The sequence below is a fragment of the Macaca thibetana genome, chromosome 18 (assembly GCF_024542745.1).
Source record: "Macaca thibetana thibetana isolate TM-01 chromosome 18, ASM2454274v1, whole genome shotgun sequence".
NCBI classification, from domain to species: Eukaryota; Metazoa; Chordata; class Mammalia; order Primates; family Cercopithecidae; genus Macaca; species Macaca thibetana.
Window position 1 is genome coordinate 30280367 of NC_065595.1, and position 20677 is coordinate 30301043.

At 39.4% G+C, this 20677-nt stretch overlaps 1 protein-coding gene across 1 annotated transcript in view; it reads left to right on the plus strand.

The window, feature by feature from the left end:
• The window catches only part of CXXC1 (CXXC finger protein 1), a 459484-nt gene that overhangs the window by 404141 nt on the left and 34666 nt on the right, over window positions 1-20677 (plus strand). The window lies entirely within an intron of this gene.

Sequence of the window (20677 nt, forward strand, 5' to 3'; positions counted from 1 at the left end):
AGGATATACACCTAAGAGAAATGAAAACATATGTTTGCATAACAATGTTTACATGAATGTTCATGGCATTATTTATAACAGCCAAAAAGTGAAATAACCCAAATGTCCAACAACTCATGTTTGGATCATTTAAATGTGGTATATCCATACAATGGAATATTACTTAGGAAAAAAGAAGGAATGAAGTAATGTAGTAATCAAAACTATGTGAGACTGGCATAAGGATAGACATATGGATCAGCAGAATAGACTCGAGAGTCCAGAAATAATCTTTACATTTATGATTTTCAACAAGGATGACAATACAACAAAATGGGTAAGGCTAGATACATGCCATTACATGGATGAGCCTTGGAAACAACATGCTAAGAAGCAAGTCACAATAGACTTTGTGAAATGTCCACAAAGGGTAACTTGGTGCAACAGGCAGTGATCAGTGGTTGCCCGGAGCCAAGGAGGAGGGCACTTGGGGGTAAATGGGGAGTGACTGCAAATTTATATAATGTTGCTGCTTGAGATGATTAAAATGTTGTAAAACTGATTGTAGTGATGGTTACAAACTCTATGAATATACTAAAATCACTGAATTGTTTTACTTTAAATGGGTGAATTTTATGGTATGTGAATTATATTTCAACATAGATGTTTTTAAAAAATCCCAAAGGTAATACTAAAAGCTCACCTTTCTAATGATTATACTACATTTTACTATTATTTGTGCTCTTGATGTTATTTTGTCTGTTGCATCTATGGTGGAAGTGCTCTGTAATGCTGTACTACTGTGCATCTCTCCAGTTCCACTCTTTCAGTTACATCAGATTGGGAACTTTAAATTTGCCATAGTGGGTATAATCAACCAAGGGAAAGTGTGAAATTCTACAAATCAGGGCTTCTTTTATTTCCATGGTACCATCTGTGGCCTGTTACAAACCAGGCTGCACAGCAGGACTTGAGTGGCAGGCAAGCAAGCAAACCTTCATCTGTATTTCCAGCCATTCCCCATCACCCACATTACCACCTGAGCTCTACCACCTGTCAGATCAGTGGTGGCATTAGGTTCCCATGGGAGCATGAAGCCTATTGTGAACTAGGTTGTGGGCTCCTTATGAGAATGAAATGCCTGAAGATCTGTCATGGTCTCCCATCACCCCCAGATGGGACTGTCTAGTTGCAGGGAAACAAGCTCAGAGCTCCCACTGATTCTACATTATGGTGAGTTATATAATTATTTCATTAGATAATGCAATGTAATAATAATAGAAACAAAGTGTACAATAGATGTAACAAACTTGAATCATCCCTAAGCCATCCCCTCCTGCCTCCCTCAGTCTGTGGAGAAATTGTCTTCCACGAAACTGGTCCCTGGTGCCAAAAAGTTGGGGACTGCTGCTCTAGGGAATTCTGATGCGTTTTGGCCACATCTCAACTCTAACTCACGTAATGTAGCTCTGCCACACTTCTGTGCCACCTTGCCACTCCAGCCCTGCTCTACTGAGTTGAGCCAGAGTTGAGACAGCTATATATGAACTTCAGCTTTCAGAATGCTGAATCTGTCACTAACTTCTGATGTTGATTTGGATAATATCACGAGATTTTGACCCTCTATATGATAGATTCAAAATGCAGTCCATCTAAACCAAATAGTCTCAAACTATAAAAAGATTCTCACTCCCTCACCTTCAGCAGGTTCCTCAGCCTTCCACAGAAAGATAAAATGGAGGCCATTGGGAGCTAAACTCTTGGGACTTCCAGAGACAAGCCTGGAAGTGCCTGTTACCCCAAGTGCCCCACCACGAGGGAGTCATTCTCCTCTGGAAGGCAAATCTATCGCCTTTGGATAACCACCACTCTGATTTTATACAGGAATTTGTCCCCTTAGATTCTCCTTCTTACTGAATCCACTTCTTCATCAAGGAGTTATTTACCCCCTTTCAGTCGAGATATTCCCACTCTGTGATCAGTCAAGTCAGTCAAATACTACACAATATGTACTCCAAGATCTCTGCGCATGGAGGGCGCTCCTAGAAATCCATTGAGGAGTAAGCATTGCTTATCATTTCTGATTTGAGGTTCCTCTAAACCCTGCTTTATGAATCACACTTTTTTGTGCCCCTTGCCTTTGTCACACCAGTTTTAAGGGGCTGTTCTGAATCCATGGCTCGAGGAGGACACCAGGACCACCCTAAAACCCTTCCATCTGGGGGCCTCAGTTTTTCTGTCTTCTGAGAGGGGAGCAGAGAGAACACCCTGAGCCTTCTGAGTTTCTAGCAGTTTTTTTCACTAAAGGGCCAAGCAGCTCACGGTGTCATAGCTCAGTACAGATTGTGACCAGCTTGGCAAGAGCCTGGCCTTTGCAGTCACCCCTAATGGCTCTAGTCCTCTTGCCAAACTTGGTTCCACTCAGGCTCCACCCCTCTTGCCAAGCCCCACCCCTGTCTCTAGCCCCACTCCTGAATCTGTCACCTGAGCCAAGGTGTCCTCACCACCTAACCACTACCCTCTGATGACAAGGTCTTAGTGCTCAGTAATTGTAAAATGTGAGAGGTGGTCTCACTGTGCTTGGGTAGTTGTCACTGAACTCATCCTTCCCATGGGGGAGTTTGTGTTGGAGTCGCAGGTAAACAATCCACCCACAGAACTTCCTTCTGAAAACAGCTTAATTTCTTTATTTCTTTCAGGGCACATGAAGAAAGGTCTTAGAAGGAGATGAAAATGAGTATTTTACCAAAATGAAATTGAAAGACGAAACAACTAAAGGAAAAGAAAAAAAATACAAGAATGAGAGAAACTAAAAAATACGTACATGGAAAATAACATAAAGTAACAGACAAGATTTTGTGGATGAAAAACTAGATGAGAAATTCAGGCAGTGTAATCCAACTCTAGAAAAATATACATTGAGAATCTGAAGTGTATAGATTAAAGAACATTTCAAAATGGCAATTTACAATAAATTATAGCCTTAGAGGGTATGTTAATCAATGAAGGACACCATTATCAGTATTTGTGCTCTTGTGTTCTGACCTGGCCTACATTGAGAATGGAAGTTCCAAGTATGTTAGAATCTAATATTGGTTTTGCTGTTGGCAGAAAGTACCTGGAAGTACTAAAGGAAAGTGAGGACAATGTTATCAGAAGCTGGAGGAAAGAGGACCCTTGTTATGTACTGGTTGAAAGTAAAGCAAAATGGTCAGCTGCCATCACATGAAAAATGGAAATTTTTCCTTAATGCAATGGATGATCTAGCTAAGGAGATTTCTAGACAGGGTGCTAACATTTTGTCCTCAGCCTCTCCAGGACAAACAACTATAAAATTAAGAAATAGTTTTAGGAGGCCAGATGCGGTGGCTCACATCTGTAATCCCGTACTTTGGGAGGCTGAGGTGGGAGGATCACCAGAGGTTGGGAGTTTGAGACCAGCTTGACCAGCATGGAGAAAACCTGTCTCTACTAAAAAGTACAAAATTAGCCGGACGTGGTGGCACATGTCTTTAATCCCAGCTACTCAGGAGGCTGAGGCAGGAGAATCACTTGAACCCTGGTGGCAGAAGTTGCAATGAGCTGAGATCGTGCCATTGCACTCCAGCCTGGGCAACAAGAGCAAAACTCCTTCTAAAAAAAAGAAGAAAGAAAGAGAAGAAGAAGAAGAAGGAGAAGGAGAAGGAGAAGGAGAAGAAGAAGAAATAGCTTTAGGCAGAGATCAAATCCTCACAAGAAAACACATGGCATTTTTGAAAGAATCATTAGTGAAAACACCATCAGTTTGACTTGAAAGGGACAAAGGTGGCTGGGAGCAGTGGCTCACACCTGTAATCCTGGCACTCTGAGAGGCCGAGGCAGGCAGATCACAAGGTCAGGAGATCGAGACCATCCTAGCCAACATAGTGAAACCCTGTCTCTACTAAAATACAAAAAAAATTAGCTGGGCATGGTGGCACTCGCCTATAGTCCCAGCTACTCAGGAGGCTGAGGCAGGGGAATCGCTTGAGCCCGGGAGGTGGAAGCTGCAGTAAGCGAGATCACGCCACTGCACTCCAGCCTGGCAACAGAGCGAGACTCCATCTCCAAAAACAAAACAAAACAAAAGGACAAAGGTGGTTGGGTGCGGTGACTCACATCTGTAATCCCAACACTTGGGAGGCCAAAGTGGGAGGATCACTTGAGGCCAACAGTTCGAGACTAGCCTGATCAACACAGTGAGACCCTATCTCAAAAAAATCAAAATATTAGCCGGGAGTGGTGGCATGCATCTGTAGTCCTAACTACTTGGGAGGCTGAGGTGGGAGGATTTTTGAGCCTGAGGGATCAAAACTGTGGAGAGCCTTGATTCTGCCATTGCACACCAGCCTGAGCAACAGAATAAAACTGTGTCTCAAATAAATACATACATACATACATACATAAATACATAAATAATCAAAATTATAAACTTTATTTCTCAACATAAGTTCTATCAAATTCAAGAAACTTTTGTAAGGAATGATACCAGCCATTTAGTTCATCTCTAAAAACCTGAAGGTCCTGGGAATTTAACCATGTAAATACAGTCTTTTTTATATTATTAATTGAAGAAAAATGGGTGCACTTTAAAGATTTTGTTAAGATTAGGAAACAAAAAGAGGCCAGAAGGAGCCAAATAAGGACTATAAAGTAGAGTCCCATCAAAACTCTCACAAAATTGCCCTTGTTTGATGAGGGGAATGAGCAAGATCATTGTTGTGGCGGAGAAGGACTCTCCAATGAAGCTTTCCAGGCATTTTTCTGCTAAAGCTTTGGCTAACCTTCTCAAAAAATTCTCATAATAAGCAGATATTATCATTCTTTGGCCTTTCAGAAAGTCAACAAGCAAAATGCCTTGAGCATGCCAAGACACTTGCCATGACCTCCGCTCCTGATCAGTCTGTTTTTGCAGTAACTGGACCACTGCCATCTCTTGGTAGCCATTGCTTTGATTTTGCTTTGTCTTCAGGATTGTACTGGTAAAGCCATGTTTCATGTCCAGTTATAATTTGAGAAATACGTCAGGATCTTGATCCCACTTGTTTAGAATTTCCACTGAAAACGCTCTGCTCTTGTCTGGAGCTGATCTGGGCACAACAGTTTGGGCACCCCCTGAGTGGAAAGTTTGCCAAACTTTAGTAATTTTCAGTCAGAATTGTGTAAGCTGAACCAATTGAGATGTCTACCGTGTTGACTATTTGTTTCTATTGTTAACTGTTGGTCTTCCTCAATTTGGGCACATACGAGATGAAATTTTTTCCTTGCAAATTGATGTTGATGATCTGCCACTGCAGGCCTCATCTCCAACATCATCTCATCCCTTCTTAAAATAAGTTATCCATTGGTAACTTGCTGATTTCTTCAGGAAATTGTCCTCATAAACTTTTTGTAAGGCATCAATCATTTCATGAAACTGTTTGCCATCAGATAGAATGCAATAAGAACAGAGCATCACTCTGCGATATTACTCCAAAAGATAAATTTAATCACGAGGAAATATCAGACAAATGCAAATTGATAGGCTTCCTACAAAATTACTTGCCTATAATTTTGAAAAGCATCAAAGTCATGAATCTCAGAAAAAGCCTGCAGAACTGTTCCTTTCTGAAGGACAGGAAAGAGACATGACAACTAAATGCAAAGCATGATACTAAACACAATCATTTGCTTTAAAAGACTATTATTGGGGGGGTGGAGCAAGATGGCCGAATAGGAACAGCTCCAGTCTCCAACTCCCAGCGCGAGCGACACAGAAGACCGGCGATTTCTGCATTTTCAACTGAGGTACTGGGTTCATCTCACTGGGGAGTGCTGGATGATCGGTGCTGGTCAGCTGCTGCAGCCCGACCAGCGAGAGCTGAGGCAGGGCGAGGCATTGCCTCACCTGGGAAGCACAAGGGGGAAGGGAATCCCTTTTCCTAGCCAGGGGAACTGAGACACACAACACCTGGAAAATCGGGTAACTCCCACCCCAATACTGCACTTTAAGCAAACAGGCACACCAGGAAATCATATCCCACACCTGGCCGGGAGGGTCCCACACCCATGGAGCCTCCCTCATTGCTAGCACAGCAGTCTGTGATCTACCGGCAAGGCAGCAGCGAGGCTGGGGGAGTGGCGCCCGCCATTGCTGAGGCTTAAGTAGGTAAACAAAGCTGCTGGGAAGCTCGAACTGATGGAGCTCACAGCAGCTCAAGGAAACCTGCCTGTCTCTGTAGACTCCACCTCTGGGGACAGGGCAATAGCAAACACAGCTGAAACCTCTGCAGACGCAAACGACTCTGTCTGACAGCTTTGAAGAGAGCAGTGGATCTCCCAACATGGAGGTTGAGATCTGAAAAGGGACAGACTCCCTGCTCAAGTGGGTCCCTGACCCCTGAGTAGCCTAACTGGGAGACATCCCCCACTAGGGGCAGTCTGACACCCCACACCTCACAGGGTGGAGTACACCCCTGAGAGGAAGCTTCCAAAGCAAGAATCAGACAGGTACACTCGCTGTTCAGAAATATTCTATCTTCTGCAGCCTCTGCTGCTGATACCCAGGCAAACAGGGTCCGGAGTGGACCTCAAGCAATCTCCAACAGACCTACAGCTGAGGGTCCTGACTGTTAGAAGGAAAACTATCAAACAGGAAGGACACCTACACCAAAACCCCATCAGTACATCACCATCATCAAAGACCAGAGGCAGATAAAACCACAAAGATGGGGAAAAAGCAGGGCAGAAAAGCTGGAAATTCAAAAAATAAGAGCGCATCTCCCCCGGCAAAGGAGCGCAGCTCATCGCCAGCAACGGATCAAAGCTAGACGGAGAATGACTTTGATGAGATGAGAGAAGAAGGCTTCAGTCCATCAAATTTCTCAGAGCTAAAGGAGGAATTACGTACCCAGCGCAAAGCCAGAAGAGAGTGGGGGCCAATATTCAACATTCTTAAAGAAAAGAATTTGAAACCCAGAATTTCATATCCAGCCAAACTAAGTTTCATAAGTGAAGGAGAAATAAAATCCTTTACAGATAAGCAAATGCTTAGAGATTTTGTCACCACTAGGCCTGCCTTACAAGAGACCCTGAAGGAAGCACTCAACATGGAAAGGAACAACCGGTACCAGCCATTGCAAAAACATGCCAAAATGTAAAGACCATCGAGGCTAGGAAGAAACTGCATCAACTAACGAGCAAAATAACCAGTTAATATCATAATGGCAGGATCAAGTTCACACATAACAATCTTAACCTTAAATGTAAATGGACTAAATGCTCCAATTAAGAGACACAGACTGGCAAACTGGATAAAGAGTCAAGACCCATCAGTCTGCTGTATTCAGGAGACCCATCTCAAACGCAGAGACATACATAGGCTCAAAATAAAGGGATGGAGGAAGATTTACCAAGCAAATGGAGAACAAAAAAAAGCGGGGGTTGCAATACTAGTCTCTGATAAAACAGACTTTAAACCATCAAAGATCAAAAGAAACAAAGAAGGCCATTACATAATGGTAAAGGGATCAATTCAACAGGAAGAGCTAACTATCCTAAATATATATGCACCCAATACAGGAGCACACAGATTCATAAAGCAAGTCCTTAGAGACTTACAAAGAGACTTAGACTCCCATACAATAATGGGAGACTTCAACACTCCACTGTCAACATTAGACAGATCAACGAGACAGAAAGTTAACAAGGATATCCAGGAATTGAACTCATCTCTGCAGCAAGCAGACCTAATAGACATCTATAGAACTCTCCACCCCAAATCAACAGAATATACATTCTTCTCAGCACCACATCGTACTTACTCCAAAATTGACCACGTAATTGGAAGTAAAGCACTCCTCAGCAAATGTACAAGAACAGAAACTATAACAAACTGTCTCTCAGACCACAGTGCAATCAAACTAGAACTCAGGACTAAGAAACTCAATCAAAACCGCTCAACTACATGGAAACTGAACAACCTGCTACTGAATGACTACTGGGTACATAACGAAATGAAGGCAGAAATAAAGATGTTCTTTGAAACCAATGAGAACAAAGATACAACATACCAGAATCTCTGGGACACATTTAAAGCAGTGTGTAGAGGGAAATTTATAGCACTAAATGCCCACAAGAGAAAGCAGGAAAGATCTAAAATTGACACTCTAACATCGCAATTAAAAGAACTAGAGAAGCAAGAGCAAACACATTCGAAAGCTAGCAGAAGGCAAGAAATAACTAAGATCAGAGCAGAACTGAAGGAGATAGAGACACAAAAAACTCTCCAAAAAATCAATGAATCCAGGAGTTGGTTTTTTGAAAAGATCAACAAAATTGACAGACCACTAGCAAGACTAATAAAGAAGAAAAGAGAGAAGAATCAAATCGACGCAATTAAAAATGATAAAGGGGATATCACCACCGACCCCACAGAAATACAAAGTACCATCAGAGAATACTATAAACACCTCTACGCAAATAAACTGGAAAATCTAGAAGAAATGGATAATTTCCTGGACACTTACACTCTTCCAAGACTAAACCAGGAAGAAGTTGAATCCCTGAATAGACCAATAGCAGGCTCTGAAATTGAGGCAATAATTAATAGCCTACCAACCAAAAAAAGTCCAGGACCAGATGGATTCACAGCTGAATTCTACCAGAGGTACAAGGAGGAGTTGGTACCATTCCTTCTGAAACTATTCCAATCAATAGAAAAAGAGGGAATCCTCCCTCCCTAACTCATTTTATGAGGCCAACATCATCCTGATACCAAAGCCTGGCAGAGACACAACAAAAAAAGAGAATTTTAGACCAATATCCCTGATGAACATCGATGCAAAAATCCTCAATAAAATACTGGCAAACCGGATTCAGCAACACATCAAAAAGCTTATCCACCATGATCAAGTGGGCTTCATCCCTGGGATGCAAGGCTGGTTCAACATTCGCAAATCAATAAACATAATCCAGCATATAAACAGAACCAAGACAAGAACCACATGATTATCTCAATAGATGCAGAAAAGGCTTTTGACAAAATTCAACAGCCCTTCATGCTAAAAACGCTCAATAAATTCGGTATTGATGGAACGTACCTCAAAATAATAAGAGCTATTTATGACAAGCCCACAGCCAATATCATACTGAATGGGCAAAAACTGGAAAAATTCCCTTTGAAAACTGGCACAAGACAGGGATGCCCTCTCTCACCACTCCTATTCAACATAGTGTTGGAAGTTCTGGCTAGGGCAATCAGGCAAGAGAAAAAAAATCAAGGGTATTCAGTTAGGAAAAGAAGAAGTCAAATTGTCCCTCTTTGCAGATGACATGATTGTATATTTAGAAAACCCCATTGTCTCAGCCCAAAATCTCCTTAAGCTGATAAGAAACTTCAGCAAAGTCTCAGGATACAAAATTAATGTGCAAAAATCACAAGCATTCTTATACACCAGTAACAGACAAACAGAGAACCAAATCATGAATGAACTTCCATTCACAATTGCTTCAAAGAGAATAAAATACCTAGGAATCCAACTTACAAGGGATGTAAAGGACCTCTTCAAGGAGAACTACAAACCACTGCTCAGTGAAATCAAAGAGGACACAAACAAATGGAAGAACATACCATGCTCATGGATAGGAAGAATCAATATCGTGAAAATGGCCATACTGCCCAAGGTAATTTATAGATTCAATGCCATCCCCATCAAGCTACCAATGAGTTTCTTCACAGAATTGGAAAAAACTGCTTTAAAGTTCATATGGAACCAAAAAAGAGCCCGCATCTCCAGGACAATCCTAAGTCAAAAGGACAAAGCTGGAGGCATCACGCTACCTGACTTCAAACTATACTACAAGGCTACAGTAACCAAAACAGCATGGTACTGGTACCAAAACAGAGATATAGACCAATGGAACAGAACAGAGTCCTCAGAAATAATACCACACATCTACAGCCATCTGATCTTTGACAAACCTGAGAGAAACAAGAAATGGGGAAAGGATTCCCTATTTAATAAATGGTGCTGGGAAAATTGGCTAGCCATAAGTAGAAAGCTGAAACTGGATCCTTTCCTTACTCCTTATACGAAAATTAATTCAAGATGGATTAGAGACTTAAATGTTAGACCTAATACCATAAAAATCCTAGAGGAAAACCTAGGTAGTACCATTCAGGACATAGGCATGGGCAAAGACTTCATGTCTAAAACACCAAAAGCAACAGCAGCAAAAGCCAAAATTGACAAATGGGATCTCATTAAACTAAAGAGCTTCTGCACAGCAAAAGAAACTACCATCAGAGTGAACAGGCAACCTACAGAATGGGAGAAAATTTTTGCAATCTACTCATCTGACAAAGGGCTAATATCCAGAACCTACAAAGAACTCAAACAAATTTACAAGAAAAAAACAAACAACCCCATCAAAAAGTGGGCAAAGGATATGAACAGACATTTCTCAAAAGAAGACATTCATACAGCCAACAGACACATGAAAAAATGCTCATCATCAGTGGCCATCAGAGAAATGCAAATCAAAACCACAATGAGATACCATCTCACACCAGTTAGAATGGCGATCATTAAAAAGTCAGGAAACAACAGGTGCTGGAGAGGATGTGGAGAAATAGGAACACTTTTACACTGTTGGTGGGATTGTAAACTAGTTCAACCATTATGGAAAACAGTATGGCGATTCCTCAAGGATCTAGAACTAGATGTACCATATGACCCAGCCATCCCATTACTGGGTATATACCCAAAGGATTATAAATTATGCTGCTACAAAGACACATGCACACGTATGTTTCTTGCAGCACTATTCACAATAGCAAAGACTTGGAATCAACCCAAATGTCCATCAGTGACAGATTGGATTAAGAAAATGTGGCACATATACACCATGGAATACTATGCAGCCATCAAAAAGGATGAGTTTGTGTCCTTTGTAGGAACATGGATGCAGCTGGAAACCATCATTCTTAGCAAACTATCACAAGAACAGAAAACCAAACACCGCATGTTCTCACTCATAGGTGGGAACTGAACAATGAGATCACTTGGACTCGGGAAGGGGAACATCACACACCGGGGCCTATCATGGGGAGGGGGGAGGGGGGAGGGATTGCATTGGGAGTTATACCTGATGTAAATGACGAGTTGATGGGTGCAGTACACCAACATGGCACAAGTATACATATGTAACAAACCTGCACGTTATGCACATGTACCCTACAACTTAAAGTATAATAATAATAAATAAATTAAAAAAAAAAAAAGACTATTATTGGGACAGTTTGCAAAAAGCTACTGAGGTCTAAAGATGAAAGTTATCAATGTTAATGTATCAGTGCTATCAAAGTTAATGTATCAATGTTAACATTCTGATTTTGATTATTATAACTTGGTCATGCAAGAGAAGCTTTTTGTTTGTAGGAAATATTAAGTTATTCAGAGGTGATGAAACATAAAATTAAGAATTTAATTTCAGCCAGGAGTGGTGGCTCATGCCTGTAATCCCAGCACTTTGGGAGGCTAAGGCAGATGGGTTGTTTGAGCCCAAGAATTCAAGACCAGCCTGGGCAACATGGCAAAACCCCATCTCTACAAAAAACACAAAAAGTAGCCGGGTATAGTGGCACACCCCTGTGGCCCCAGCTACTTGGGAGGCTGAGGTGCAAGGATCATCTGAGCCCAGAGAGGTCAAGGCTGCAGTGAGCCCTCATTGTGCTGCTGCACTTCAGCCTGGGTGACAGAGTGAGACCTTGTCTCAAAAAAAAGAAAAAAGAAAAAAAGAACTTAATTTCTAGTGGTTCAGAAGAAAGTTATTTTTTGCTTTTCTGCAAATTTGTAATCTATTTAAGAATACAAAATTATTTTTAAGAAATTGAAAACCAGAAAAAAACATATTAACTTTAAAAAATTATAGTATTCTGACAAAAATCCTATATACACTGATGTATATTAAATCAAAGTATAATTGATATGCATTAAAATGTATCCATTTTAGGCCAGGCATGGTGGCTCACGCCTGTAATCCCAGCACTTTGGGAGGCCGAGGCGAGTAGATCATGAGGTCAGGAGATCGAGACCATCCTGGCTAACACGGTGAAACCCCCTCTCTACTAAAAATACAAAAAATTAGCCAGGCATGGTGGCAGGCGCCTGTAGTCCCAGCTACTCAGAAGGCTGAGGCAGAAAAATAGTGTGAACCCGGGAGGTGTAGCTTGCAGTGAGCCGAGATCATGCCACTGATCACGAGATCCAGCCTGGGTGACAGAGCGAGACTGTCTCAAAAAAAAAAAAAAAAAAAAAAAAAGTATCCATTCTAAGTATACAGTTTGATGTTTTGACAAATTTAAACATCCATATCACCATTAGCAAAATATAGAGTATTTGCTTTGTAGTACACATACACCACCTCATACTCTCAGTCCCAAGCAACCATTAATTTGCTCTCTATAACTATAAATTAGTTTTGCTTGTTTTACACTCTTTTGTGTCTGGTTTCTTTTATCAATCTTGTTACATGTAGCCAATTTTATTCTATTTTTTTAAATCAAGTAGTATTCCATCATATGGCTATGCCACAATTAGTTTATTTATACAGTTTTTGGTGGACATTTGATCCCTGTCCAGTTTTGGGATATTACAAATAACACTGCTATAATTATTCACCAATGGGTCATTGGGAACATATGCTTTTAATTCTCTTTTTAAGTACGTAGGAGTGGAATTCCTACGTCAGATAGTAAGTGTATGTTTATAAGAAATTGCCAAACTGTTTTGCAAAACAGTTGTATCATTTTATGTTTTCAGAAGCAATGTTTGAGAGTTCCAGTTGCTTCCCATCCACATGAACACTTGCTATCTCAGTCTTTTTATATTTTCTGAGTATATAGTGCTACCTCATAATTTAATTTACACTCTCCTGATGAATAAACAAAATATATTTTCATGCACTTATTTGCTCTTTGCATGTATGTATTCTTTGTGAAATGTCTGTTCTCATTTCTTGCCTGTTTCTTTTATTGAGTTGCTTTCTTCTTACTACTGAGTTGTAGGAGTTTTTACATCTTCTAAATTGAAGTCTTTTGTCAGATACACATATTCAAATATTTTCTACCAGTCTGTGACTTGCAGTTTCATTTTCTTTAAAAAGTTGTTCAAAAGTCAGGTATTTAAATTTTTTATCATGTCCCATTTATCAATTTTTCCCTCTATGATTTACGTTTATCCTTTCTTATCTAAGAAATAGTTATCTTTTTTTGCTTTTTCTTTTCAAATGGATAGCTATTTTTTTCTGCACTATTTGTTGAAAAGACTATGCTTTCTCCAATGAATTACTTTGGCGTCTTTGTTGAAAACCACTTAACCATATATGTTAGGTTTCTTTTTCTCAGCTCTTTCATTCTCTTAAGCTGCATTTCTATTTTTGCACCACTATGCCCTTTTAAATTTGCATGACTCTGTAATAAACCACAAAATCAGATTTTCAAGAGTCTTCTAATGTTGTTGTCTTCACTATTACAGGGTTATTGCATTCCTGTATAACCATTAGAATCCATTTACTAATTTCTACCCCTGCCTCCCCACCAAAAGCCTGCTGGGACTTGGATTTGGGTTTCTTAAATTTTGAGCAATTTGGGGAGACAAGACACCATAACAATGTTAAGTTTTCCAAACCATAAGCATGATATACCTTAAATAGATAAGTAAGTCTTATGCTATTTTTAATTTTTATTAGCAATGTTTTATAGTTTTTAGTTTATAGGTCTTGAACATATTTTGTAACATTTACCCTTAAGCATTTTATATTTTGATGTTATTTTAAAAATTTATTTTGCCACTGTTACTTAATAGTATGTAGAAATATAATTGAGTTTTATATATTGACCTTATACTCTGTCCTTTACTAATTTCAGCTGCAAGTTCTAATAGCTGTTTTGAAGATTCAAACATATTTTAGAAAGATACTCAAGTTGAATAAAACAAACTATACTTCTTCCTTTCTATCTGTATGCCTTTTGTTTCACTTCCTTGCTTAAATGCACTAGCTAAGCTCTCCCATACAATATTGACTAGAAATATATAGTGGGCATCTTACCTTGTTCTCAATCACAGAAAGAAAGCATTTAGACCTTCTTTTTCCAATAAACAGGAAGGTAGCTATAGATTTTTTACTCATGTCCTGTATTCTGTTATTAGGAGCATGTACTTTTATGGTTGCCATGTCTTCCTGATGAACAATAACCTTTATCATTATGAATTGTCCCTTTTTATCACTGTTAATACTCTTCATCTTGAAGACTACTTTACATAATAGTAATACAATTAAAGAGCTCAGTCGTCTTATGTTTTCATAATATAGTTTTTTGTGCACTTACTTTTAACTCATCTCTTTATATTTAAGGCGTAGTTTTTGTAAAGAGCACATAGTTGAGCATTGCTATACTTGGAGAGTTTCTTCATTATCATTTAATTTAACTATTGATATGGTTAGATTTAGGTCTACAATTTTACTTTTTGTTTCGTGCTTTTCCCATCAGTTTCTTCTATCTATTTACTTTCATTTGCTATCTCTAGTGCCTCAAAGTAACTGTTTTAAATATTTCTTCCAGAAATTATAGTTGTTATGTGAAAGAGAATTTGTTCAGTAGGAGTTACCTGGATATTATCAGAAACTGGAAGCCTCTGATACACACATTTTAAAGATGCTGGATTTTTTTGTTTTACATTTACCAATTTATTATAAAGGATATTATAAAAGATACAGATTAAGAGATACATAGAACCAAGTATGGGGGAAGAAGTGTGGAGCTTCCATGCCCTTCCCGGTGTGTCACCGTCTGGAACCTCCACTTATTCAGCCATCCAGATGCTCTCCAAACCCAGTCCTTTTGGGTTTTTATGGAGGCTTTGTTACATAGGTATGATTGATTAGATCCTTGGCCACTGATGATCAACTTAACTTTCTTTTTTTTTTTTTTTTTTTTGAGACGGAGTCTCGCTCTGCCGCCCAGGCTGGAGTGCAGTGGCCGGATCTCAGCTCACTGCAAGCTCCGCCTCCCGGGTTCACGCCATTCTCCTGCCTCAGCCTCCCGAGTAGTTGGGACTACAGGCGCCCGCCACCGCGCCCGGCTAGTTTTTTGTATTTTTTAGTAGAGACGGGGTTTCACCGTGTTAGCCAGGATGGTCTCGATCTCCTGACCTCGTGATCCGCCCGTCTCGGCCTCCCAAAGTGCTGGGATTACAGGCTTGAGCCACCGCGCCCGGCCCAACTTAACTTTCATCCTCTCTCCTGTCCTCAGAGGTTGTGAAGTGGGGCACAAAGTCCCAACCCTCTAATCATTAAAATATGCTAGTTTTATATTTTGCTATAGTGTCATCAATCCAGTAATCTCTTTTTTGAATGAAAAATGTATTGTTTTTCTCCTCTTGATCCACATAATAGTCCCGATTATTTAATATAATAAATGTATTCAATTTCTCTTTTGCTTTATCAGACAAACTTGCCCTAAGAGATTCTTTGATGCAATTTGATTTTGATTTTGCCTTCTTACATTTTTTAGTCCAGATTTTAACTGGCATTTTCCCATCCAAGTTCTAACCAGGCCCAATCCTGCTTAGCTTCTGAGAGTGGATGAGACCAGGCACACTCAGGTTGGTATGCCACAGAAAACCTGGCGTTTTCAATTTCAGACTTCTGCATCTGCTGCTACTGTGCCTTCTCAGTGTATCATATCACCAGTGTTTGTCCATCTTGCATTGCTTCCAACTGGCATATGATTTGACCTATTATCTCCTTTATATCTTTAGCCTTTTTTTTCCCTGAATAAATGTGATAAAGGTATGTGACCTACAGGAAGGCCTCCAATGCAGATTTTTTAAAATAGTATCAGCAAGATCTTATCAAAGTTGTCACACTATAATCCCTCTATCTGCTTTGCCAACTTCATACTTACTCATTTTTTTTTCTTTCAAGTGATGATATTCTTTGAATAACTAGTTATTTCTCTCTTCCAGCATGTGTGTGTTTTTCACTCTCAGGTTGATTTGTTGTGCATACTTACAAAATTTATCTTTTATATTAGGCATTGTGTTTTTCTATTTCATAATCTTTTTGTGCATGTTACCCCATTGTTTGAAAGCAATGTATTTTTACTTTGTAGTTTGAGTAATCATTTCTTTAATTTTTTTATCATATAATATATTCATTTTGTGTGCTCATGTTGTTACATGTATTCACTTTCCTTCTCTTAATATTCTTTGATAGGAGGTCTAACCAGTATCTTTCACAGAGAGTAACTTTAGTGTGATAAACCTCATTGTGTAGGTTACTACTTTAACATTTAGTTTTCAACATTATTGAGAAGGAACATCATGGTTATATTTTAATTCAGACAAATGAAAATGTTGGGACTTTATGATTCAATGTCTTACTCTGTTTATGTTGCTATCAAGGAATACCTGAGGCTCAGTAATTTATATAGGAAGGTTTATTTGGCTCACAGTTCTGCATCCTGTACAAGAAGCATGGCACCAGCATCTGCTTCTGGCAAGGAGCTCGGGCTGCTTCCACTCATGATGGAAGAGGAAGGGAAGCCAGTGTGTACAGATCACATGGTGGGAAAGGAATTGAGAGAGAGAGGAGGAGGTACCAGGCTCTTCTCTACAACCAGTTCTCATGTGAACTAAAAGAGAGAACTCACTCGCTTCTGTGAGAAAGGCACCAAGCCATTCATGAGGGATCTGTCCCCAGGATCCAAGTACCTTTCACCAGGCCCCACCTCCAGCATTGGGTATCAAATTTCAATATGAGATTTGGCAAGGCCAAACAAATTATAACATAGCCCAACCGGCTTGGTGGCGAGCTACTCGGGAGACTAGGCAGGAGAATCGCTTGAACCCAGGGGGCAGAGGTTGCAGTGAGCCGAGATCACGCCACTGCACTCCAGCCTGGGCAACAGAGTGAGACTCCATCTCAAAAACAAAACAAAACAAAACAAAAAACAAACAAACAAAAAAACCATATCCCAACCATAATATTCAATTTCTCTTTGCTTTGTTTTTCATTTATTAATTTGAGTTCAATGTTGCCTTCTCAGGTACTACTACATAAAGCAGTCCATTATATATTCATCTTCTCTTTGCTTTGTTTTCCATTTATTAATTTGAGTTCAATGTTGCCTTCTCAGGTATTACTACATAAAGCAGTCCATTATATTGCGTATTATTTTGGCTAGTATTTCTTTGCCCAGTTTTATTATCTTTTGAATATCAAAATTCTTTTCTGTTAAAATGTTAATATCCTCAATATATTTTCTCTGATCTTGATTTATAATTTTCATATTTTTTTCTACTGGCCCTTCTGAGATCCCATGATCTTGATTCTTTTATTTTGTTCAGTTCCACTCTTAGCATGGCAGTTTCATTCTGTAATATGTCCTTTTTGTACAATAGATATGTTTCCTTTTCCTTGCTTCCAGAAATCTCAGAATTCTTAATGTTTTAAATGGATAATTTATATTTCTTTCATTTGCAAAGTGATGGCTGAAAATTTCATTCTGGTAGTTCTAAAACATGGCCTCAAACTCTTCGAATCTCTTCCCATCAAGAGGGTGGTCTGTTTCTCTTCACCTTGAATCTTGGTGAGTTTCTGACTGCTTTGACCACTGAGTATGGTAGAAGTGATGCTATGTGACTTCCAATGCTAGCTCATAATAGACTATACAGCTTTTGACTTGCTCACACATGCACACATGGTAGCCCTAAGCCGCCAAATAAAACTATGACTACTCCAAAGTCACCATGCTGTGACGAAGTCCAATCTACATTGAGAGGCTATATGTAACTCTTGTCATTGACAGCATACACTTTACTGTGTCATTAAAGCACACACTTCACTGTGTCATTATAGCACAGGGACCAGACATAAGTGGAGAAGCAACTAGGTAATTCAGGCATAAGCCATAGGAGTCATGCCCCACAATTTGTCTCCCCAGATGAAACTTCAGATTTCCAGTGATTTTAGCACTGTTGTCAAAAATCAATTGACCCTAGATGTATGGGTTTATTTCTGGACTTTCATTTTATTCCATTTATCTATATGTCCAGCCTGATGCCATTACCACACTATTTTGGTACACATAGCTTTTTTTTTTTTTTTTTTTTTTTTAAACAGAGTCTCATTCTGTTGCCCCAGCTGGAGTGGAGTGGCGCGATCTCAGCTCACTGCAACCTCCACCTCCTGGGTTCAAGTGATTCTCCTGTCTCAGTCTCCCAAGTAGCTGGGATTACAGGCAGCTGCCACCACGCCCAGCTAGCTTTTTTGTATTTTTAGTAGAGATGGGGTTTCACCATGCTGGCCAGGCTGGTCTCAAACTCCTGATCTCAGATGTTCTGCCCGCCTCGGCCTCCCAAGGTGCTGGGATTACAGGCATGAGCCACTGCACCTGGCCTGCTAGTACTCTTTTTCTGAGTACTCTTTACCTCTGCCTTCATGAAAATACCTTTCACATCACTAAAAACAATGCTGTGCTTAGGTTTGTTTATAAAAGTATTTTCAAATTAATTAATTAATTGAAACATTTATCAAGTGTTGTTGCATCAATTTACTTAATCTTGAGGGAAATTAATTGCTTGAAAGGAATTATGACGTCTAATGTTTGCATAAAGTCTCTCATTATAGGACCTATTCTTGTTATATAATCAGACCCAGCTAAAGAGAAAGAAGGCAATTACCTCAGAAACTCTGCAAGAAACTTATCAAATGGGCTCATATCAATGAGGCAGAGAATTTAACTTCTGTCTTTTGACAATTTCAATGTACCACACAATTTTAATATTGAGACTAGAACAGTGAAATGAATAAACTTGTGAAGAAATAAAGCCACCTATGGGAACAGATATTTTACAAGGTGCAGCAAAAACTGCCTTAAATTCACAAGCAAATATTGTTGCTACATGTTCTTCTAGAATAATGACATGCACCTAAGTGTGAAAGGCAATGCTGCAGCAAAAATTTGTGTTTCTCTAGTGTTCCTTCCATTCAGGTAATATAGGGGGAAGAGAGAAGGCTTGCTATGATTAGTTGACTCTATTCTTGCCTAACTGCTTAACACAGTATCTCCGTGTGGTGTCCTTGCTTGAGTATACATGTGTGGTTTCCTCCTGCCAATTTCTGAAAGCATTTGTAAGGTTGCAGTAACCCAGCCCTTAATGTACTAAAAATAATGACCAATTACTTACTTATTGAGCTCCACTTAATAAGTCTACTTATTGTAGACTAAGTGTCTACATTCCTTGTCTCTAATCCTCTCATCAATCTTATGAGACAGAGATTCATCTCATATTACAGATGGGGAAACTGAGGCTCAGAAATGTCGAATTATCAGACCAAGGTTCCACATCTGGCAAATGGTAAAATCAGAATTGAACGGAGGAGTCAGTTTCCCCAGTGCTTGTGTTTCTCCAGTGCTTGTGTTTCATCTGTGATGTCATGATGCTGCCTCGCAGCGGCACTCCCAGACATCCCCTCTTTTCACAGACTTTTAATGACTCTCAAATAGTCACTCTTAATTTGAATCTTTTCTATTCATTCTAGATCTTTAATAATTCTGACTTTGAAAAAATATTAGATAAATACACAACTGCACCACGCTTGAACACCATCCGGAAAAAAATGCCAGGCTCTGAGAAATTTTAATGTAAAATTCTTAACACAGAAACACAATTTAATTGACATAATGAACTTCAAGAATAAAAAGATATTTGTGCAAGCTCCAAAGCAAGAAAGAGAAAATGCCATGCGCAATAGAAAAATCAGGCTAGTCAAAAATTTCTTCACAGCAATATTTCCACTCAATATTTTACTTGAAAGACTTCAAACTTGCATAAAAATGGAATAGTGCTACTACATAAAACACCAAGATTTACCAACTGATATTTTCCTCATTTTTTTATCTCTATCTATATATGAATTAATACCTTTTTGATTTTTGTATTCTCATTTTCTTTGAAAATTTTGTTCTGAGCCATTTGAAGTTCGGATGCAGCTATCACGACACTTCACATTTTTGTTGAAATGTTTCTACTTATGGGAAGATGAAATGTCCAACCCGAACAATGAATGAAAAGATATCTTAAATTCTGACCACCTATAATGTGAGCTGGATGCTAGAGAGGCTCAGAGGTAATTGCAAATTAAAGCATTGGCCTCTTATTTAAACAATATAGATAAATCAATGTAGGAGCTTTGTGGTAGGAAATTTCTCCAATACTTAGTAATCAGAGATTTATAATACTTGAAAGCATGAGTTAATCTATTCGAAGAAAAAGAAGTATATGTATCAGTCAGAATTCCAGCAAAATGTGCGGATAGTATTTAGGAAAAGCAACAAGCAATAGTAGGTTCCCTAGAGTTTGCAACACCAGGGAGCTATTACTACATCTAGCCTGAAAGGCAAAGTTTATGCAAACCTATTGAGAACAGCTATATGGGAGAGGGCCATCTGAGAGGAGCTGCGAAATTTGCTAGGGTGCTTGGTAACCTATAGAGAATTGACGGGGAAAGATCTGGGACAGCAACCACCCTCCCTCATTCACCTCCCAGTCTCTAGGTCTCCTGCTGATCTTCCCCAGTGATAGAAACTGCTGTAAGCCAAAAGTCAAGGGCTACTCATGAAACAGTCCAC